Here is a 24,502-nt window from a genome sequence, read left to right as displayed (position 1 = left end):
GGGTTGGGACCCTTGCATTCTGGGAGGGAGCAGAACTGACACTTACTCTAGAAATGGAATTGCCTTCCCTGCCCAAAGTGTCCCTCAACATTTACAGTATAATACCTGTGCCTAGCACCACCATCCAATGGTTTCAAAATGTTTGCTTTACCAAAATGAGACCCATCTTAACCTCACCTCAAACCAAAGGACCTGTCTAATGGGGAAGGAGAAATAATAATAAGCATCTGACTATGGCATACTCTGGTCCTACCACATATCACATCACCAGGAAATTGTCAGACTAACAAAATAATGGAATGGCATATTAAAGGCTCAGCTGAACAGTCGCCCTGCTGGTCTTCCAGGATGACCCAACAACTATGGTGTTATAACCCTATTATCTAGAACGCACGAGTCCAGAAACCAAGACTAACTAAGTCTTTTCACCATCAATCCAAGTAACTCATTTGTGGAATCTGGATTTCCCACATACCCACAATTTAAAAGCTCTCCCGTATTAGAGGTCCTGAGGGTAACGCTTCTACCAGAAGATACAATAAGGGTTCTACTAAAAGCTACAACCATGGAAGTTTACGGAAGAAAGGGTTCCAGAGGAGGAGGGCATCAAGCACCTCCTTGATGCAGGATGTGTTCTTTGCTGGAATGTTCTTCCCCACCTCTTTATCTGCTTAATTTCAACTCATCCATCCTGTGTCTAAGTAAGTAGAATTCCCTCAGAGAAACCTTTCCCAATCCCTGAATGCTAGGCCTAGGCTAGTCTCTCTCTCCTTTTACATTTTCTCATGGTCCTGAAAGTTTCCTACATGATGGTTATCACAAACGTGTTGGTTGAAAAGTAACTAATGCAAACCTAATTGTACTAACTGAAATGTAATTAAATGAATGGGCACTAAAAAAAGCTACAACCACTACCTGGGCACTTTGGCCTCCTCATGCTGATAGACCAGCAGGCAAAGAAATAAATATACTAGGAATGATTACTGACTCTCATTATCATTAGGAGTTGTTGTACACAATGTAGGTAGGAAGCAGTCTGTCTCAGACTCAGGTTGTTTTCCAAGCTTGGTACTAATAGAGGAAACAGGAAATTGTAGCAACAACGGCCCAAAAAGTGCAAGACAACTAAGGGCTCAAGTCCCTCCGGTTTGGAAGTCTAGAGGTCACAAGCAACCTAGAGCAGCTTAACTGCTGGCCCAGCATAAGGGAAATCTAGAATGGGTGGTGAAAGAGGAAAATGATGAATATTAATCCCTCCTTCAAGACCAGTTGCAGCAGCAGGTAGCACCAGCTTGCAGCAACAACCCTTTTTAAATTTCGGTTGAGGCTGCAGTGACTCGGCAAAGGATTAGAATCAATGCAGGGTCCAAACAGATCTGAGCAGAGCAAGAGGTACATTTGTGGTAACTTGTTACAAAGCAGAAACCTAAAACAGCTAGAATCAAAGGAGAGGCTGGCAGCAAGGCACAGATTCTATCAGAAAAATCTTCATCTTCACGCAATCCAACTCTCCTTTGATTCAAGCTGTATTAGTTTCCTAATGCTATGTAACAAACTGCCATAAATTTAGTGACTTAAAACAATACAAATTTGTTAACTTAAAGTTCTGGAAATAAGTTCAAAACAGGTTATACAGAGCTAAAATCAAAGCCTGCATTCCTTCAGGAGGCTCTAGGGGAAAATCCAGTCCAGCTTTTAGAAGCTGCCCACATTCCCTGGCTCCTAGCCAGGTCATCATGACCTCTGCCTTCCACTGTCACATCTCTTTCTTCCTTTCTTTTCTTAAATGAAACAGAGCCAATTTTATTCAAATTCTCCAAAATTTATAGTCAACGTATTGTTTCTAAAATGTTTCACCTTTATATAATAGTTTTATTATTTCACCTTTCTTTTATATTTTATAGTTTTTCCATTTTTTCTCTTTCTAAAACTGACCCTCCTGCCTTCCTCTTATAAGGCTCCTTGTGATTACACTGGGCGCACCCAGATAATTCAGAAAAATCAACCTGTCTCCAGAGTTCCTTCTGCTATGCAAGGTAACATAGTCACAGGTTTAGAAGATTAGGATGTATGTATCTTTGGGAGACCATTATTCTGCCTACCACACTAGTCATAAGCCAAGGCTAATAGTTACAGGTAGGTTCTGACTTACTTCCCCCATAGTGTTCACTGTGATTCATTTTCTTTCTGCCCTAAAGCTTCTTTAAAGCCATGAAGTGAGACACCACTTGGCAGGCTCTCGTGTGCAGCCCTAAAATGGGGGAGGGAAGGAGAAAGAATTTACCCTGCACTGAGGCAACCGTCAACTGATGGAGAACAAGAACAGATGATACAGTTTACTCCTGTCCATCCCTGAACAGACAAACTGAGAAGCATCTTAGAGCCTCAAAAGTTCCCACTGGGTTTGAGTCCTGACTGCCATAGCACTGAATAACTCAATAACACACTCTTGTATTGGCTTTTCTTCTTTTATTTCATTCACGCTGGCCCCTTGCTCTTGTTCCCTAGGATCATCTGCCAAATAAATTACCTGCACGCAACTCCTTGCTTTTAGATTGTTCTTTAGGGGACAGGATGAGGAGGAGACCTGGTTAAGACAGTCAGGTAAAGAGTTTTAGACACAGAAAAAGGAAACATGATTTAATAAAATGAAAGCTATGCACATAGGAGGTTGTCTAGTGTTGACACTATCACTGTATAACTTTGAGTCAAATCTCTTAACTTCTATGTTTCAGCAACTGCAAATGAATGGTTTGACTTCCATGATTCTCTATAGTTCCTTTCAGCTCTAAACTTTTATGATACAACCAACAGCGTTATGGATTGGTGAAAGGGGACAGCAGAAAGGCAGAGTTGTGATATCATCACCAAAGAGGTCAGCCAAGGAAACTTGAAATCAGCCAGTCAGAAGGTAATACAGTGTGGAGAAATTAAAACCAAAAAGTCATGGAGAAATTAGAACCCTCATACACTGCTGGTGGAAATGTAAAATGGTATAGCCACTTTGGAAAATAGTTTGGCAGTTCCTCAAAAGGCCAAACATAGTTACCATATAACCCAGGAATTCCATTCCTAGCTATACACCCAAAAGAAATATATATATTCACATAAAAATTTATAAAATGAAGCTGAACCCTTACCTTACACCATATACTGAAAGAACTCAAAATGGATCAAAGACATAAATGGAAGAACTAAAACCATAAAATCCTTAGAAGAAAACACGGCAAAAGCTTCACAACGTTAGAGTTGGCAATAATTTCTTAGATCTAACACCAAAAGTACAGGCAACAAAAGAAAAAATAAACTGGACTTCATCAAAATTAAACTCTTTCGTGCATCAAAGGATACTATCACAGAATGGGAGATAATATTTGCAAGTCACATATCTGATAAGGAATTGATATCCAGAATACATAAAGAACTCTTACAACAACAAAAAATCAACCCAATTAAAAAATGGGCAAAGAATTTGAATAGACATTTCTCCAAAGAAGATATACAAATGCCCAACAAGCACAAGATGCTCAACATCACTAATCATTAGGAAAATGCAAATCAAAGCCATAATGAAATACCACCTCACACTCATTAGGATGGCTAATCCTATCAAAAAACAGAAAATAACAAGTATTGGTGAAGACATGGATAAATTAGAACCCTTGTGTATTACTGGTAGGAATGTGACATGGTACAGCCACTGTGGAAAAGTTTGGGGTTCCTCAAAAATTAAAAATATAATCAAGCAATTCAACTTCTGGGTATATACCCAAAAGAAATGAAAGCAGTCTTGAATAGATATTTGCACACCCATATTCACTGCAGCATTATTCACAATAACCAAAAAGCAGAAGCAACCAGTGTCCATCAACAGATGAATGGGTAAATAAAATGATATATACAGTCAATGGAATATTACCAGCCTTAAAAAGGACGTGCTACAATGTGAAGACATTATGCTAAGTGAAATAAGCCAATCACAAAAGGACAAATATTGTATGATTCTACTTAAATAAGGTTCCTTGAGAGGTCAACTACATAGAGACTGAAAGTATGGTGGTTACCAGGGGCAGAGGGGATGGGAGAATGAGAATTTAGTATTTTATTGATACAGAGTTTCAGTTGAAAAAGTTCTGGAAATAGGTGGTGGTGATGGTTACACAACAATGTGAATACACTTAAAAGCCACAGAACTATACACTTAAAAACAGTCAAAATGGTACGTTCTGTTATGTATATTTTACCACAATAAAAAAATTTATACATGAATGTTTGTAACAGTATTATTCATAATAGTCACAAGGGAGAAACAACCCAAATGTCCATCAACTGATGAAAGGATAAATTTGGTATGTCCATACAACAGAATATTATTCAGCAATAATAATAAAGTACTAATGAGTCATAAAGTACTAATACATGCAATAATAAGGTACTAATACATGCTATAACATGGATGAACCTTAAAAACATTATGCTAAATGGAAGAAGCCAGCCACAAAGGACCACATATATGATTCCATTTATATGAAGTGCCCAGAATGAACAAATCTAGAGACAGGAAGTAGATTAATGGTTGTCTAGAAGGACTAGGGGTAGGGGAGGTCAGAGGGTGACAACTAACAGGAGTGGGGTTTCTTTTGAGGGGTGGTGTAAATGTTCTATGTGGTGATGATTGCAAAACTCTGCAAGTACTAAAAGCTACTGAATTGTATACTTTATTTCAAGGAATTTTTAAATTTCCTCTTTGATTTCATTGTTGACCCACTGGTTTTTTAGTAGCATGTTGTTAAGTCTCCATGTAATCCTTGTTTTCTCGTTTCTCTTTCTGTGGTCGATTTCAGAATTGTATACTTCAAATGGGTGAACTGTATGTATATGAATTATATTTCAATAAAGCTTTTTTTTTTAAAAAGCCAACAGGACCCAGTGACTGAATGGAACTGTAAATGAAGCAGAGATGAATAAAAGATTAACTACAAAAAAAAAAAAGATTAACTACAAGAAAACAGAAACATCATACTTTGAATTCTTGCTCTGACATTTATTATGTGTGTGACCTTGAGCAAGTTACTTAACCTCTCTGTGCTTTGATAACATCTTACAGGGTTGTTGTGAAGATTAAACAAAGTCATACATAAAACACTTAGTACAGTGCCTGCTACATAATCCTCTTTCCCTGCCCTATCCTCCCACCTAACACTAAAAATTCTACGACCAACTGTAAGAAAGTATAAACTTAGTTATATCTGAATTGTAAGAAATTATGTCTGTTCCAGGTAGCAAATAACCCTTAAAGTCACCAATTATATGCTACTGGCAAAGCAATTTTCAACTGCTAATTCACAGCAAGTTGAAACCCCAAGGCAAAGAGAAAGATAAACTTTAAAAGCTCTATTCACCAATTATCTCTCAGCTACTTTTTCCCTTCCCCTCCTTCATTTTTAAATACTTCTTTCCTTGCCTACCAGCCTTTTTACCTTACCCTTTATTCCAAACTACTACTCTTACTTATAGACTGCTATTGATCATGAAAAGGCAACAATAAGTTACTTTTTTCCATAATAATACATGTTAAGATGGGAGGAAAAAAAAAAAAGACTGGTCATGCAAGCTATGGAACATCCAAACTGCCCAGCTAACCTGTCAAAGTTCCCTAAACAAAAAGATAATGAAAAGGAATGCAGGAAAGCTCCCACTTCCCCTTGTGTAAATGGCTCTCTTATTTGATTATCTGGAGACAGAATCCTGAGGCAACTGCAAAAAGGAACTGGAATTTCTCCACACTACCTATGACCAAGTTCCACGACCAAAAGTCAAATACTCTAAGCAGTTAGTACAATTTGACATATAAAACTATATTTCCATTTTAAATATACCTTCATTTCATTTCAATGTTAAATAAGAATTTAGTCTCAACCCATTTTAAAGGACAATGCCTTTCAAAGGAGCACCTGCATTATAAATGCTTCCGGAATAACTTCAGTAAAAGGATGTGGTTAAGAAGCATAAACAGATGAACCGCCATTGTACTGCTATGATTCTGTATATTTTCAGATCAGAAAATTCCTACTAAAAACTTTTCAAAATAAATTCATAAATGTTATCTCTATATAGGCTTTTAGTACAATTCTAACTTACTGGAACATTTAAAAAGAATATATCTCTAAGGAAAAGATGCTACAGCAAGCTCAGAAGCCTTTTCTTCCTCTACAAACTCCTTAATGCCTTCTTGATGCTTAACGGTATTGTCTTGTATTGTATTTCACTTCAAAACGTTTAATGGACACGTACTAAAAAGAGCAACTACATTAACTGCTTTTAGCATAGTATGTTAATAATCCTCACAGCGACCTTATGAAGCAGATATTAATATCACCATTTTATAACCTTCAGGAAAGGTAACATTTCAGAAGCTTCAAATGCATATCACAAAGAATACCCACACCAGCAGCAGTCAAGCTAAACTTTCTTCTTTCTGAAACTTCCTGGTTTCCTTAGCCCTGTATTAAATTGGTTCTCCTCCCTCTCCACCTACTCCTGGTTTCCATATCTGGCTTCTCTTTTTTTTTCCCCTTGCTCTTATCAATATATACCCTCTCTCAGTAGATCATCCATTTTTATGGCTTCATCTTATCACCTGGGCCCAACTGATACCCAAATCTATAATTTCAATTGTGTGCTCTAATCCAAGCTACTGTTCCTCAATATTTCTACATGAAAGTCTTGCTATCACCACAAACTCAACACACATCAATCCCAACTCATCCTTATCTCCAAAACACCAACTCTTCTAACCTCTTTACTCATCTGTTAATTACAAACCACTATCATCCCCTTCACCCAGACTCCCCACTTTAGTCACACAGCAATTTGTGTTGGTTTTTCCTTTGATTCCTCTTCATCCTTTTCTGTTCCATTGACACTGCCACCACTAAAACCCAAGCCCTCAGCAATTCACCTAAATTACCATTAGAAGTCTTGGTTATAATTCCCTCCAGTCTCTCCAGTTCAGTCTGTTCTGTATAACAGTCATTCATTCATACAACACATTTACTAGAGTGTGCTAAGCATTGGCTGGGTGCTGCAGGGATACAACAGTGAGAAACACATCTCTTTCTAGCAGAGGACACAAGTAAAGCAAACAAAATTTTTTTTCAAATAAAATAGTTATACATTGTGATAAATGCTGTGATAGATGTAAACACAGTGCTATCAAAAAGGACAGAGAATAGGAGAGCTATTTTTGTTTGGGATTTTAGTTAGAGATGGATTTTAAGCTGATACTGAAGATGAGAAGGAGGGAGTCATCTAAATATTTAGAGTGCTCCAAGCAAAGGAAACTACAAAACACACAGGTTCCAGGAGGAAAAAATATTTGGCATGTTATAGGAAATGACCCAGTCTAATGTAAGTTGAGAATAATAAGGGGGAAATGGTACAAAATAAGGTTGGAACAGACATAGGCTAATTTTAGTCTATAGGTAACAAGAAGTCATTAAAGGGTTTTAAGCAAGGGAGTTTTAATCTAATATACACTGTGACAGAGACTGCTAGTGCTCATTAATATCTGTGTTCTCTCTTTCATTAGTACACTGCTACACTACATTTCCCAGCCGCCTCTGTAGTTAGGTGGAGTCATGGGACTCAGTTCTGACCAATGGAATGTGGGTGAAAGTGATACACGCCACTTTTTAGTGGGCCCTAAAATCTTCCTCCATACTTGCTTCCCTTTTCAAGATAGCCTCAAAAGTCATATTGTGATGATAGTGATAATTTAAAAAGATAGAATAGCCTGTGCCCCTGAATTACTGCAAGGAGCAGAGGTATCCACACTCCTACTCCATCACACATATACACTAGACTGACATGAAAAAGTAATTTAAACTTCCACTGTGTTAAGCCACTAAGATTTGTGCTTATTAAAGCTATTAGCATATCACGATTAATAAAGAAATCTTAACCCTTCTTTGACTGCCATGTAAAGAATTAGTTAAAAGGAAAAAAACCAGTAGAAATACAAAGACTAGTTAAGACTCAACAACAATAACAACAAAAGTTTTAAATACAGGACTTCAACAGACATTTCTCTAAAGATATACAAATGACCAACAAGCATATGAAAGGATAGCTACTATCAAGAAAGGAGGGAAGGAAGGAAGGGAGGGCGGGAAGGAAGGAAGGAAGGAAGGAAGGAAGGAAGGAAGGAAGGAAGGAAGGAAGGAAGGAAGGAAGGAAGGAAGGAAGGAGGGAGGGAGGGAGGGAGGGAGGGAGGGATGGTAGCTCCTCAAAAGAAAGTATTGCAGTTCCTCAAAAAATTAAATAAAGAATTACCATACTGTCCAGCAATTTCTGAAAAGAGACTTGAACAGATATTTGTACATTCATGTTCATAGCAGCATTATTCATAATAGCTGAAAGTGGAAGCAACCTAAATATCCATCAATAGATGAATGGATAAACAAAATGGGGTATATATATTCGATGGAATATTACCAGCCTTAAAAAGGAAGGAAATTTTGCACATGTGACAACATGGATGAACCTTGAAGACATTATGCTAAGTGAAATAAAGCAGTCAAAAAAAGACAAATGCCAATGATTCCACTTAAATGAGATAACTAGAGCAAACAAACTCATAGAAACAGAAAGTAGAATGGTGGTTGCCAGGGATTGGGGGAATGGGTAGTTGTTTAATGAATGCAACGTTTCGTTTTTGCAAGATGAAAACGTTCTGGAGATTGGTTGCACAACAATGTGAATATACTTAATACTGAACTACATACTCTTAAAAATGATTAGAACTGTAAATTTTATGTTATGTGGATTTTACCACAAGTTTTTAGAAGAGCAGTTAATACAAATGTGAATCATTACACTGTATACCTGAAACTAATAAAACGTCAATTATATCTGAAATAAATAACAACAGGAGTCCAAGTAAAAAGATGATGGTACCTTGGCAGCCTGGACTTGAGTGGTATGGTAACTATGTAGACAGAGAACAGAAGAATTCAAGATGTATTTGGAGTTTGAAGAGACAAGATGGATTAGAAGTATGGGAAGTAAGGGGATCAGGTATGACACCTGGGTTTTAGCTACTAGGTGAGCGGCAATACCATTGAATGAAATGAGAAAGATTGAGGAATGAACTAATGGAGGCAGCAGGGAAAGCGTACAGTTTAAGAGTAAGGAAATCAAGAATTTGTTTTGATTGTTTTAAGTTCAAAATACCTATGGGATATATATAGAAGTGGCAAAATCAAGGAAACAGCTTGATGTATCTGGCATATTGTATTTTCCAAAGATGGCTGAGACAATATCTTCAATGCTTCTCTTACTATGTAATTTAGACACCACCTCTTAATGGGGGGGAAAACTTCCCTCCCCTTGAATATTGGTAGGCTTATTACTAAGCAGAAGTGAAGCTATGCAACTTCCATGGCTGTCTTAAAAGTGTTACAGCTTCTACTGGATACCCTCAAGATGCTTGCTCTTGGAGCCCAGCCATCATGCTACGATGAAGCCCAAGCAGCCTACGTAGAGATCTACATGGACAGGAACCAAGGCCCCTAACCCAGGGGTCACCAACCCCTGGGCCACGGACCAGTACCAGTCCACAGCCTGTTAGGAACCGGGCCACACAGCAGGAGGTGAGTGGCAAGCAAGCAAAGCTTCATCTGCTGCTCTCCATCACTCACATTACCGCCTGAACCATCCCGGCCACCCCCACACCGGTCCGTGGAAAAACTGTCTTACACGAAACCAGTCCCTGGTGCCAAAAAGGTTGGGGACCGCTGCCCTAGCCCACAGCCGGCCAAGGAGTTCACAGTCAACTGTTAACAACAATTTGTCAGCAGTATGAGCAAGCAACCCTAGATGATACCACTTGGAACAGAGACAAGCCACCTCCATCCAAGTGCTGCCTAAATGTAGATCTATGAGCAGAAGAAAAATGATTATTGTTTTAAACCACTCAGTTTTGGAGTGGTTTTTACACAGTAGTAGGTAATGGATACAATAAATGACTCTGGAGCTTAGAGCAGAGGTCTTGCCTGAGCAAGAGGTCAGCCACATATCAATACTATTTAAAATCATAGGCTTAAACGAGATCACCTAAGGGAGAGTACAAGAGAAAAGAAATTCCAGAATGAAGCTCTAAATTCCAATATAAAAAGCTAAGCAAACAAAAGATATCACTAATTCAACTTCAAACTCTTTGCCAATTGCCTAATTAAGAGACACAGACATAAGGTATTTTATTAGTTTCATTGTCATAAAACTACCAGGGCCTTCTCACCTGTTCAAATCCAGACTTACTGCTCTTTCATCTGATAATCAGTTAGCGTTAAGGGAATTCTCTTTATCACCTTAGGAATTCCCTTTGTCCCTCTAGAATTTGATTTCCTGTCTCCTATAATGCTCACCTTCCTCTTTCACTGAAGTTTACACCTTCCTTTTGGTGGGTGGAGCAAATCACACAATAGCTTTCTGAGAAGGAAGTGAGGAAGAGAAACTTTTGGAGACCTTACACGTCTTAAAATGCCTACATTCTATACTTGTACTTAATAATTTGGCTGGGTAAAGAAATCTAGCTTGGAAATCATTTTCCCTCAGAATTTGAGGGCCTTGCTCACTGTCTTCTGGCTTGTGAGGCTGCAGTTGAGAATACTCAATCTCTGAAGTTGAGGGACCCATTTCTCTCCCTCCAGAAGCTTATAGACCTTTCTATCCCTCCGGAAGCTTACAGTCCCATGTATTCCAAAATTTCACAATGAAATATCTCAGTGTCTGTGTGTACTGGTTATTAAGCTACTGTCCTAGACTTCAAAACTACTCTTCTCTACTCTGCTTTGTAATGCTGAGGGGCTGGAACCCTGCAAATCACAGTTCTTTGCTAGCTGGCTTCCTGTTAGACTCTGCCTAAAAGGGACACTAGAAAGACACTAGTAGGTTGAAGGAGGGAACAGGGAGATACTCCTTCAGCTCAGTATCAACTGTCAACCTTCAGCAATTGTTCCAGTATCAGCAATTGGTTTCAGTTAGCAACTTTTTGCTTTTGTGTTTTTCCTGCCATTCCCAGACCAGCCTTATCAAGTCTCTTAAAATACTTACACTTCCTGAGCAGGCAGCAACTCCTCAGAAGTTTGAGTTCCAGTTCCTCAGGGACACTCTTCAAGCTTCTGAATTCCAATAATTCCAATCTCTTCTCTTTGTTCTCCCAACCCTAGGGGCTAATTACTTCCTACAGTTAATTATCTTTGTGATACCTGAGAGTTCCCTTATTGCCTTTTCAGTTCTCCAATTACCTAGTCTATTATAGTTTCTGAGGGCTGCTATAACAAAGTAACACAAACTGGGTTGGCTTAGAACAGAAATCCATGTCACAGTTCTAGAGGCCACAACACAAGTTTGAAATCAAAGTATTGGCCATGCTCTGTCTGAAGGTATTAGCTAGGATCTGTTCCAGGCCTCTCTCCTAGCTTCTGGTAGTCTCAGGCATTCCTTGGCTTGTAGATGGCCATCTTCCCTCTGTGCATGCCTGTGTACAAATTTATGTCTAAATTTCCCCACTGTTTTTAAAGAACACCAGTCACAATGGCTTAAAGGACACTCTAATGACCTTACTTTAACTTGATTACCTCTGAAAAGACTATTTCCAAACAAGGTCACATTCTGAGGTACCGCAGGTTAGGGCTTCAACATATCTTTTTTGCAGGGACACAACTCAACCCATAACATCTGGCTAAACAACTCTTTATATTATACAATTCTGTTATAAGTAGTATAGTCTCCATTTTCCTGACTAGACCCTAATTCAAAGTACATTTATCTGTTTTCATCCATTTTCCTTGAGAACCCAGAAGGCTTCTCAATACGCAAAATGATATTCCTCAACTTTGGGTATTTTTCTTGAATATTTCACCGTTATTTCTTTTCCACTCTTTGCTCTGTTCTCTCTTACCAACACTTCTGCTTAGAAGTTGATCTCCTGGACTGACCTTTGAATTACATATATTTTTTTTACCTGTTTTCCATCTTTTCCTCTACTTTATGCAAGGTCTCCTCTACTTTAACTTCCATTCTTTTATTTTCTTCTTACTGTTACCCTCTAATTTTCAAGAGCTCTTTTTTTAGTTCTTATTGCCCCAAATTCTTTTTTTCTATTTGTTTAGGTCTCTTATATTAAAAGCTTTCCTCATGGGCTTCCCTGGTGGCACAGTGGTTGAGAGTCCACCTGCCGATGCAGGGGACACGGGTTCATGCCCCGGTCCGGGAAGATCCCACATGCCACGGAGCGGCTAGGCCCGTTAGCCATGGCCGCTGAGCCTGCGTGTCTGGAGCCTGCGCTCCGCAACGGGAGAGGCCACAACAGTGAGAGGCCCGGGTAACGCAAAAAAAAAAAAAAAGCTTTCCTCATGAATCTGGTGATCCTTGACTGTCTTGTTCATATTTAAAACTAGGGCGAATAACTTCAGAGTTTTTCTCCTTGGTTCTACTAAGAGAATCATCCTCTAAGTTCCTACTTGATTGTCAGGATTCTGGGACCCCAAGAGGAGAAGGGACCTCAATAAGGGTTCTAACATTGAGCACATTCACTTAATCCAGGTGTTCACTGTAGGATAACTGGTCTTCAATTACATTAGTATCTACCCCTCTCTTAGAGACACTGTATTTTATCCACTGCAGAGGATAAATCTTCAGTCTTCTGCTGCCGCAGTAAAGAGGGCAGTCACTTAGCTATACAAATTGACAAAGAGATCTAGGCTCATGCTGCCTTTTTGTTGTTGTTTTTTTGTAATAGCTTACTGAGATATAACTCAAATTCTACACAAGTGATCAATTTAAAGCATACGATTCAATGATTTTTAGTATATTCAGTCGTGCAACCATCATCACAATCAATTTTAGAACATTTTCATCACACCAAAAAAGAAACCCGTACCCTTGAGCAGTCACTTCCCATTTCCCTCTAATCTCCCCTATTCCCAGACCTAGGCAACCACTAATTTACTCCCTATCTCTATAGATTTGTATTTTCTAGACATTTCATACAAATAAAATCATACAATATGTGATACAATATGTGGTCTTTTGTGACTGGCTTCTTTCACATAAGCATACTGTCAAGGTTCATTCACGTTATAACATGTATGAGTACTTCATTGCTGTTTATCGCAATATGCATTTTATTTACCCATTATTAGTTGATGGACATCTGGGCTGTTTCTACTTTTTGGCTATTATGATTAACTGAGCTGGCTTCTTAAACAGACTTTCAAGCAATCCTTCTATTTTTAGCACCACTCTCAGCCCTTCTTCCACAAGAATACCTGATGCTGCCAATTCCTGAGCCTGAGGATTCTTTTCTATTTTTCCTACTGCCAGTTTAGGATTGAACATTTTTTTTTTTTTTTTTTTTTTTTTTTTTTTTTGTGGTACGCAGGCTTCTCACTGCTGTGGCCTCTCCCATTGCAGAACACAGGCTCTGGACGCACAGGCTCAGCGGCCATGGCTCACGGGCCCAGCCGCTCCGCAGCATGTGGGATCTTCCCGGACTGGGGCACGAACCCGTGTCCCCTGCATCGGCAGGCGGACTCTCAACCACTGCGCCACCAGGGAAGCCCTGAACATTTTTAAATCTACTAAAATGTTTCTATCAGGCTGTTGCTTTCCAGCTTCCAAATTTCATTGCTTCTTCCATTCTCTTTACCTATGTAGTTCCAACCTTTAAAAAATATTCTATACAATCAATCATCTTGGTAGGCTTTGGAGGGGAGTAAAAGTAAATGCATATTTCACTCATCCATCTTTACACAGTAATCTTTTCAATTATTTTTAGCCTTTATTCTAACATATGCATTATAAGGCTATAAATGTTCCTTTAAGCATGGATTACCTGTATCCCTTAAGTTATGTCATATTTTCATCATTCAGTTCAGAAGAGTTCAATGTCATTTCTTCTTTAATCCCTGGGTTACTTAGGAGTATACTGTTTAATTTCCAAACAGTTGACATGTCACTTTCTAGTTATTTTTTGTAATTGATTTCTAGCTTAATTCCAACATGTCAGAGCACATATTCTAGAACTGATTATTTCCATCTTTTTTATGGTCCAGCATATGTAAATTTGGGGGGAAATTTCCATAGGCACTAGAAAAAAATCTGTATTCTTCAGGTGCTGGGTAAAATGTTCTATGCATGTAATTAGACTCATTTGTTAATTATGTTGTTCAAATCTTTTGACTTTTTTGTCTTATTGTTCTACTAATTACTCAGAGTTATACTAAAATATCCCAAATTATATTTATGAATTTGTCTAATTCTCCTTTTAGTTCTGCCAGTTTTTTACCTACCAAGTTGTCAAAAATTAGAATAATTATGCAAAGTAAAGGAACACTATTTGTTGGTAAAGATATAAATTCGTATGTTTTTTCTGAATAGTAGTTTGGCAACAGTTACCAACATTTACAACACCTATACTTTTGAACCCTGTTATTTTACATCTAAAACTGATTCTAAAGCTCTTAATGTACACCAATCACTGCTTAGCAGTTAAGTGGATACATGAATTCTCACGTAAACCTTATAATAATCCTTTGATTAAGTATAATCCCCATATTACAGATAAGAAGAATGAGGCTTGTAGACGCCTAAGCCCAAACAGTGATGAAGCCTATACTGGAATTCAAGTTGTCTGTCTCTAGAATCTTTAAACTTATATATACTGACTCGAAAGAATGTTTATAAGAGCCAAATTAGAAAACAAAATGTAGCATGTGATCCTATTTTAAGTGAGCATGAGTTTGTATACTCAAAGAAACAAGTCTGGAATATACATATTAAAAAATAACAGAGAGGACTTCCCTGGTGGTGCAATGGTTAAGAATCCGCCTGCCAATGCAGGGAACGTGGGTTCGAGCCCTGGTCCAGAAAGATCCCACATGCCGCAGACAACTACTGTGGGCGACAACTATTGAGCCTGCGCTCTAGAGCCCGGGAGCCACAACTACTGAAGCCCGTGCGCCTAGAGGCCGTGCTCCGCAACAGGAGAAGCCCCCACTCGCCGCAACTAGAGAAAGCCCGTGAGCAGCAACGAAGACCCAATGCAGCCAAAAATAAATTAATTAATTAAATAAATTTGTAAAAAATAATAATAATAACAGAGATAGGGACTTCTCTGGTGGTCCAGTGGTTAAGAGTTTGCACTCCCAATGCAGGGGGCACGGGTTAGATCCCTGGTCAGGGAACTACGATCCCGCATGCCACATGCAGCAAAAAAAAAAAACCAAAAAAACGGAGATAAATACTAAAGATAAGACACCATTTAAAGGAAAGAAAGTATTACACAAGAAACCTGTGATGAGACTGCTCACACAATTAAGACTAAACGTAACAGTTTTTCAGCAGCTAGCACTTAAAGGAAAAGACATTTTACTTTATTTCCTGTAACAATGCAACTCCTGTTTCTCCCACCCTGCCACGTGGCTTACATTAATTCTCTCTCTCGTTTCTGATATCAGGTGGACAAATACAACCACACACACACATATATACGCACACTTACACATATATATGTATATGTATATTACTGCCTGGAACAGCTTCTTGTCTGGAGCCAATTTATTCTGCCAGTTATGATTTACCAACTACAGAGAGAGTTGATGAAAATTGCTCATTTAAAACATGACATGGGCCTGTTCTCAATGCCCCTTTCCCCATTCTTCAAAGTATACACACTTATGTTCTGCACTTAGATGACAAGAAAAAGAACAATGCACATGTACACTCATTATGCGTTGTGATTTATTTCTTCAGTATTTTGCTTTTCCTACTTCTTGACATTTTACATTAAAAAAATCTCATATCTCTGATAATAGAGTATATCCTACCAATTCTTAGTCATAACTTCCATGATATGCACTAAACTAAATTAAAACAAATAGCTTCAGGAAGTCCCAAGATTGTAAACTGAAGCCTGAGTGGGAGTAAAAGTAGTAGTCTAGAAGCTTTATTAAAGGAAATCAGAACCATTACAACCAGAACAAAGCAGGCAAACCTTTTCTGTAAAGGGCCAGATAGTAAATGTTTTAGTCTTTACGGGCCACACAGTCTCTGCCACATATTATTTTTTTACAACCCTTTAAAAATGTAAAATCATTCTGACTGGTTGGTTACTCCACTCTGAACTAGGGCTCACCAGATACAATTAAAGAGCTGCATACCCTACCAAAAGTAGGGGAATGAGAAATCCAATCCCTCAAACCAAAAAAATTGGTGGCCAAACTTTCAGACCTCAAGCAGATTTGAGTTTTCCTTCATGAACCTGACCCAAGAGGAAAACACCTCCTGCACATCAATCAGGGTTTTCTCAAAAAATGGCTCGCTTGGGCCACCATGAAATGAAATTCAAAGTCTTCAAGTCCCCATCAATTCAGACTTTCACTCACTAGATAACATCCAAGGATTGGTTACTGACACCTGAAGTAAGCCTCCAACATAAAAGCTGGAGACCAATTTAGAAGGAACAGAGGCTGCAAAAAAAAAAAAAAAGTTAAAAAAAAAGCTATTTATAGCCTCAGAAATTAGAGAAGACAATGCATCCATGACAGAAGCACAAAATGCTTTCTATAAAAGAGAATCTTTAAGAGAACAAAAAGAACTCTTGGGAAATCAAAATCTTCACAGCAAAAAATGAAAAATTCAACAGAAGGCTTAGGAAATAAAGTTAAGAAAGCCTCCCATATAAAACAGGGCCAAAAGACTAGGAGGTGAAAAGAGAAAAAGGGAGTATCAGAGGACTAGTCTAAGAGATTCAAACAAAGAACAGAAGTTTCACAGAGAGAGATACAAAAGTGAGGAGACTAAACCACTGTAATGGACTGAACTGTGTCCCCTCAAAATTTATATGTTGAAGCCCTAGCCCCCAGTGTGACGGTATTTGGAGATACAGCCTTCAGGAGGTAGTTATGGTTAAATGAGGTCATAAGGGTGGGGCCCTAATCCAACAGGATTGGTATCCTCAAAATAAGAGGAGGAAAGATACAGTTCTCTCCATGGAAGGTCTTGTAAGGACACACTGAGAAGGCAGCTGTCTACAAGCCAAGAAGAGAACTCATCAGAAACCAACCCGGACAGTACCTTGATCTTGGACTTCTAGCCTCCAAAACTGTGAGAAAATTAGTATCTGTTCTTTAAACCACACAGTCTACGGTATTTTGTTATGGCAGCCCTAGCAGATTAATCCAACCATCCATGAAAAAATTCAAGAAAATTTCCCAGAACTGATGAACATAATCTGGCAGATTTGGAGGGCACAACGAATAATATCTAAGGAAACACACAAAAATAGATGTATGCCAAGTCACACCCTCATGAAATTTACAAAATTCCAGAAAGGCAAAAAACAGGATCAGGAATCAGAATGTCTTCAGAATTCTTAAATGGGCCACAAGCTATAAAACAATGGAGAGATGCCTTCAGAATTCAGAAGGGAAATTATTTCCAACCTACAACTCCTTACCCAACCAACCAAATCAGTGGGAAGACCATAAATAAATAAATAAATAAATAAAGGGGGTTTTTATTAACGCAGATCTCAACTTTTCACAGTAATCTACTGTGGGATATACCCCATCAAAAGAAGGGGTCAAAACAATAAAAAAATAAAAAAGAATTACATGATTCACAGGAAACAAGACAGTTAAGGTAAAGGGAATCACAAGCTTTATGGTAAAGGGAGAAATCCCAGGAAACTACTATGGACCAGCCAGAGAACTAGTTCAATCAGGTTCAAAAACTGGTAGAAAGGGACTTCCCTGGTAGTGCAGTGGTTAAGAATCTACCTGCCAATGCAGGGGACACGGGTTCGAGCCCTGGTCCGGGAAGATCCCATATGCCGCAGAGCAACTAAGCCCGTGCACCACAACTACTGAGCCTGCGCTCTAGAGCCCGCGTGCCACAACTACTGAGTCCACATGCTGCAACTACTGAAGCCCACATACCTAGAGCCAGCGCTCCGCAAAGAGAAGCCACCACAATGAGAAGCCACGCACCACAATGAAGAGTAGCTTGCTACAACTAGAGAAAGCATGCACACAGCAATGAAGACCCAATGCAGTCAAAAAGTTGAAAAAATTAAAAAAAAACAAAACTGGTAGACAAAAACAGAGCAATTCTACTCCCATGTATATATACTCAAAAGAAATGAGGGTGTATATCCACTAAAAGACTTGTAAGTAAATGTTCATAGCTGCTTTATTCACAACAGCTAAAAAAAAATGAAGTATATCAAACATCCATTTAATGGTGAATTTTTTTAAAATGTATATATTCATCCAACAAAATACTGCCATCAGTGAAAATGACCAACTACTGCTGTACCCAACATAATGGGTGAGTCTCACAAACACAATGTTAAGTAAAAGCAGCCATTCACAAAAGTATATACTGTATGGTTCCACTTATATTAAGTTCAAGAACAGGCAAAAGTAACCTATGGTGATATAGGTCAAAATGGTGATTACTTTGCGAGGGGGGGGGCGGGGGAGATACAGATTTGGGAGGACCCATGAGAGACCCTTCTGGAGCACTAGGAATGTTCTATACCTTGATCTGGGTAATGGGCCTATGTCTACAACTGGAAAAATTCATTAGGGATACACTGAAATTTGGCCACTTTGCAATTTTAAAAAACATAATGATACTTTCTCTAAACAAGTTTTTAAAGAAATTAATGGAACATTCAATTGGATCCCACAACAGGAATTAATCAAAAGGGAAATTTTCTAAGGTCTTATACACAAAGATCTTTATTTCAAAGTTATTTATAATAGGAAAACAACTGGAAATAACACTTAATAAATGAGTGTCATGTAAATTCTGGATTTCTCTGCTGTGGGACAGAAATTATTCGGTGTCTTTCTGTTACTAGCAGCCAAACTTAATACTTATTAACCCACAAAAGCCATCTGCCAGAGGGAAGAGCATGTTCATAGGCTCCAAGGCAAAAAAGAGCTTGGCTATTCAAGGCCCAAAGACTAGCCTAAAGGAAAAAGATAATGCCAAGAAATGCAGCTAGAAGCTGGCAAAAGCCAAATCATGGAAGGCTTTATAAGAATATGTAAAAAAAAATGTAAAAAAACATAGAAAAACTAATGTATTTGGGTTGGCCACAAAGTTCATTCGGGTTTTTCCAAACTTTTTGGCCAACCCAAAATCTGACTTCCTAGGGCAGCAAAAATTCGGGGTTGGGGGGCGGGGGGGGGGGGCGGGACATTGTACAGGAAGTATTCTAAATGTTTCTAAAAATAAAAATGTTGCTTAAAAACATATAGTATCTGGAAGTGATCAAGTATTTCCAAAAACCTTTCCAGTGCCTTGTTTAATTAATAAAATGTTCTACAATATAGCTGGAATACTCAAAAAATACAAGGAACATTAAATTCTTTGTTATATTTATTATTTGAATTGATCTAAATGCAACATGATTTTGAAGCATGCATGTACTGAAAGTTTGGGAAGGCTGATTCATTAAAAAAAAAAGAAAAAAAAAAAAAACCTTTCCAATTCACCCGTTTTTTAAAAGATCTCTCCAAGCCATACTCTCACCGCTTTATTCAACTGGTCTGTTTGAACAAAAGCAGAAATTATTCATACCATACTTATCCAATTCAGCACTCCTTAGGTACAATTTCAGGAAAAAAGAACAAGAGAAACAGTGTTTCCACAGTTTATTTTAGCAGATAATTATTCAAACAAATAAGAATAAGCCATTATAAACAATCAAACAATAAAAGAAAAATAGCTTCTAATTTTTCTAATTTGTTTCAGGCCAAAAAAGTAAAGCATACCCTCCAGAGATATTTCACCTGATAGTTTTCTGTGCTGTCTTATACCATTCAACTCTTGCTACATCAATGTAACAAAAATACCAAGGAAACCCTATGCTGCTGGTATTAACAGAAACTTTAAAGTTAAGAGGGAAAAAAAACGTGAAGAACAAATATATAAAAGCTCTCTAACTCCCCAAATGGAACAAATGGTTTACAGAATGTTTTGCTCAATAAGCAGATTGCTCAATAATCTGGTTCTTGACAGATGAACAAAATGAAAAAATAGCAAAATGTAAAAGTGTTACTGTTCTATCAAAAAGAGAAAAAGGGGCTTCCCTGGTGGCACAGTGGTTGAGAGTCCGCCTGCCGATGCACGGGACACGGGTTCGTGCCCCGGTCCGGGAAGATCCCACAAGCGGCAGAGCGTCTGGGCCCGTGAGCCATGGCCACTGAGCCTGCGCGTCCGGAGCCTGTGCTCCGCAGCGGGAGAGGCCGAGGCCACGGCAGTGAGAGGCACGCGTACCGCAAAAAAAAAAAAAAAAAAAAAAAAGAGAAAAAGAACACTTAGGTCAATAAACTTAGTCACCTAATAATAAGTCATTGTTCACATCTACTTTCAAGGCTCCCAAAGATTCAAGTCTCTTTTATCAAGAGAATCAAACAAACTAAAATCCAACAGTGAAACTTCTAAGAGATTCATCTTTAGTGAGTCAGGACTCAACAGTGGACATGACAGTATTATTTTTGTTAAAGCTGTTAATACATCCAAAATGCTAGAAGTCTCTATGTAGACTTTAAATCACTGTTTCAATGATTCAAACAATGCAAGTCATGAAGGTTCCCCTGCCCTCATACAGAAGTTTTGAAACTATATCAGAAGGCATTAATACACAAAATGCAAAGTAATGTGAAGCAAACAATACAAAATGACATTGCAAGAGATGAAAAGAAGTATAGTTTCATATAGAATACACAATATTTTTTTTTTAAATATACACAGCTTGAGTTAGGAAGTCAAGCAGGAAATCAAGGTTTGAGTCTCAGCTCTGCCACCATCACTAGGTGAATTTTAGTGCAGTTAGTCTGTATGGATTACGTTTTCCCTATCTATAAAACAGATGGTTGGATTCCAACGTTCCTACAATATTGTTCCATAGTATTATGATACAAGTCCACATAAGATTAAAAACCAAAGGAATGATAAAACAGTAAGGGCGGTGCGTTCAAAGGAAAGCAACAACAAAGAGAACAGAAAGATCTGGAAGGTTGCACTAAAGGACCAAAAATGAAACTTCAACAAAATTTGCCTTCATCTGCCACTTAATTTAAGGAGGAAAATTCCTTTCAAAGAATGCAGGCTATTAGTAGGCAAAGTCTCAACAGATACCAAGGTAGAAAAATACAAAGTCTAAATGAGAACAAGAGATTGGGTTGTTTAGGGTGGACAGCTCCTATAGAGAATTAGTGCCATCATTAGAAAAAACAGGTTTTGAGCAGATTGTTAGAAGGCTGGGAATTCTGAACTATACTCTGTAAATAACAGGGAACTATTGCTGGTTTAACAGCGAGGGCGTTGGAAGCATTATTTTAAGAACAGGCAGAAGGCAGAACATACTGAGTAGGGAGAAAAGACAGGCAGAAAACCCAGTTAAAAGCTAGTGGGAAGGAACAGATATCTGAAAGAAATTTCAGAAAATGGTTGACAAAAATTGGTCAGTGTTAAGTTATGTGGATAGAGGAAGTCAAAGATAAAACCAAGGTTTATGTCTGGGTAATTTTAAGCATGATAAAATCACCAAAACAAAGTCAGCATATGGAATCAGTTTTGAAGGGAAGACTATAAATTCTATCTTTCAAATAAAGTGAGCATCCAAATAGAACTGTTGCCTTATTAAATAATCTTTAAATGTCATTTGTGGCCCTGTCAGCTGTCTTCCTCAAACAGCACAGCAAAGTATTCACGGAGAATTTGTTAAATGCTTAGTAATTTCAAGAGTTTCCTCTAATTCTACTTATTGACCAAATAACTAAATAATCATTTAGTCTTCTGGTGTAGGTAGACAACACTTGGTATTTTTCCATATTATAAAGGTGAGTAAATTGTAAAAATTATTAATTAAACTATAAGAGGGAAAAAATGGACTGCAACTGTATTTATCAATTCTTCCTGACATGTGATTTATAACAATAATCACATCAAATCTACCTTGAGTTTTGGCAGGAAAGTTCTCAAAGGTTCAAAAGAATGAACCCAGTGGCATAAAGCATCATTCAATATCTAACAAAATGTTCGAAGCTTTATTTACATGGACCTGAAAGCACTGGTAACATCTGGACTAAAGATAATACTTAGAAAAGTAGAGCAAACAATTTAAAATTTAATACATGAACAAGCACAGCTGAGAAATCTTGAACATTCTGCAAACTGTTCACAGATGACAATTTTCCAAAGAAGAAAATCCCAAAGTTTGTGATCAAGATGAAATAAAACCAATATTAATCAACCAATGCATAGTTCTTGAGTTTCTATCAAACTTTGAATGGGATGCCTGTTTAAGAGCCGACCCCATTGACTCTGTGAACTCGCTGAAGGTTGAGACTTTAGGCACAGTGCTTTCCAAGTGCTTAATAAATTGTATAGTTGGTCTTTCATAAATCTACCAAAGTAAGATTTTTAACAATGAATACCTCTTGCAACACTTACCCGTTCTGACCGGACACTGAGTGAGCTGCTTTGCTCACCACCCAAGATGGGGTTAGAAATTTCTCCTTAACCTTATTCTTTCATAACTCCCATGGTTTATCACCAAATCTAACGGGGTAGAATTATTTTTAGGTGACTAGTTCATTCGTTCGACACTAATTAGGCGTCTATAATGTCAGAGTTCTCAGTCCCGAACAAAATCCAGCTTCCCGAGCCTCTTACGGCAAATTTAACTTTCATGGACACACATAAGAAAGGTTACAAAACAACTATCGAAATACATTTTCTTTTCTTACCGGATATATTACAACTCAAGTCAAAAGCTCACAGCCCAAGCAACTCGCGTATGAATCTACAGCAGGTCCATAAGATTAAAATAACCTAGCTTTCCCGAGGAGGAGGGAAACGGCTGGGGGTGGGAGGAGGGGCGGGAGGCGCATCCCGAAGACGTCCACCCTCCGCAAGGGGAACGGCTCCCTCCCCCTCCTCGTGAGCTGGAGGTGAGCGCGCCCCTTTCCCTCCACTACCACGTCCCTACCTTCGCGGCCTCCGACTGCGCCACAACAGCCGACAGGACTTTTGGGGAGAAAAAGAAACGGGGAAGGGCGCGCGCCTCACACTCGATCTCCCAGCTTCGCGGGGGCGGCCGGCCGCGGCGCTCACCCCGACCCGACGTTCCGGGGATGGACCGGGAGGCCGCGGGGCCGCGCCGCCCGGGGCAGTGGCCGGAGGGTCGCGCGGAGCTCCGAGGCAAACGCCCAGGCCCGGCCGAGCGGCCTCCCCGCCCCCTCCGGCTCAGCTCCGGGGCGGCAGACGGCGCCCCGGGGGCTAACTTCGCCGGGGAAGAGGAAGCACCGTGGCAAGTAACAGGCTCTGTGGATTCCCGGAGCAAGGAAAGGCTGTTCTGTGCGTCTGCCTGCTGGCACAACCGTCTCACCTCCCTTCTGCCGAGCCCGGGTGGCCCCAGCTCACCTGAGGAGGGCACCGGGACGCCGCCGCGGCCGCCGCGATGGCCGTTACGGCACGAGGCCTCCGCTCAGCCGCCGCGTAGCTCTGAGGAGAGGGGCGGGGCGCGCGTGTCGAGAGGGCGGGGCTGCAGCGCCGAATGGTCGCGAGGCCGTGGGCGGATCCGCGCGGGCAGGAAACCCCCCTCCCTGCCCAATCCGATAGGCTCAGTCTCCCCTTCCACTGACGCGACAGCCGTCTGCGCCGCGCTGGGATTGGGCGGGCCCCCTTGTCAATCAAGCGCTGTGCTGGGTGTGGAGCGAGCTGAGGGGGCTCCGCCGAGAGGGAGTGAGAACGCAAGAAGCTCCCTGCTTGACTCTGAGTCTTGTTGCTTTTGTCTCCCCGGCTGTTCTGGCTTATTACTCTGGGCCTTCCTCCTCAGCGCCACAGGAGATTCTACGGCAGAAATGACTGCTTCCCGAGTTCAACCCCGACTGCTCTGGGAGCTTCTTTCTGGTTTCTGTACCAGAAGGTCTTGCCAGCGGAAGGTTCTTAGGGGCGGGGAGCGAAAAAGAAAAAACAAACAAAAAGGCCTGGAAATGGGGACCTGAGAGAAAAATGTAAGACATATGCTTAATTTGAGCCGCAAACCGAAATAAGCTGAGCCTGAGGGCCTTCAAAGTACCCCGGTTTGTGGGTAGCTTCCCGTCTTGGCTGCGGTAGCCTTGCTGTGAGGGGGACAGTGACCTTGGGTGCCGGGTCTGCCCACTCTTAGCGGCCCAGCCCCAGCCGTCAATAAGTTGGTTCTCTTGAGACCCCCGCTGCAACCCCCAATCACCTGCCTCGTTTCTTCCCAGACATCTCTGGGGCTCTGCTTAGGTGATGCCCCCTTAGGGAAGCCTGCTGGGGTGCACAGGTATTTTCCCCATCCTACTGTTGAAAGGGCCTGTCCATACCCCTACCTGATTGTAAACTCAATTAAGTCAGGAACCATGTCAGTATTCAGTTTTCCCCAGTG

The 24,502-nt window shown here is 39.8% G+C and overlaps 1 protein-coding gene across 2 annotated transcripts in view; it reads right to left on the bottom strand.

Annotated features, from left to right (window-relative positions):
* The window catches only part of NCK1 (NCK adaptor protein 1), an 82,972-nt gene extending 59,359 nt beyond the window's left edge, over nucleotides 1-23,613 (bottom strand). Inside the window, exon 1 of one of the 2 annotated variants that reach the window (XM_065876279.1) lies at nucleotides 23,512-23,613. The gene's annotated coding sequence lies outside the window, so the exon portion shown is untranslated. Of the gene's footprint in view, nucleotides 1-23,476 lie in introns of both variants that reach the window. The other variant, XM_065876277.1, reaches the window with a different exon arrangement.
* Between the last annotated feature and the right edge of the window lie 889 nt (nucleotides 23,614-24,502).

This window comes from Phocoena phocoena, chromosome 4 (assembly GCF_963924675.1).
Source record: "Phocoena phocoena chromosome 4, mPhoPho1.1, whole genome shotgun sequence".
NCBI lineage: Eukaryota > Metazoa > Chordata > Mammalia > Artiodactyla > Phocoenidae > Phocoena > Phocoena phocoena.
This window is presented reverse-complemented; position numbering and strand designations above follow the sequence as displayed.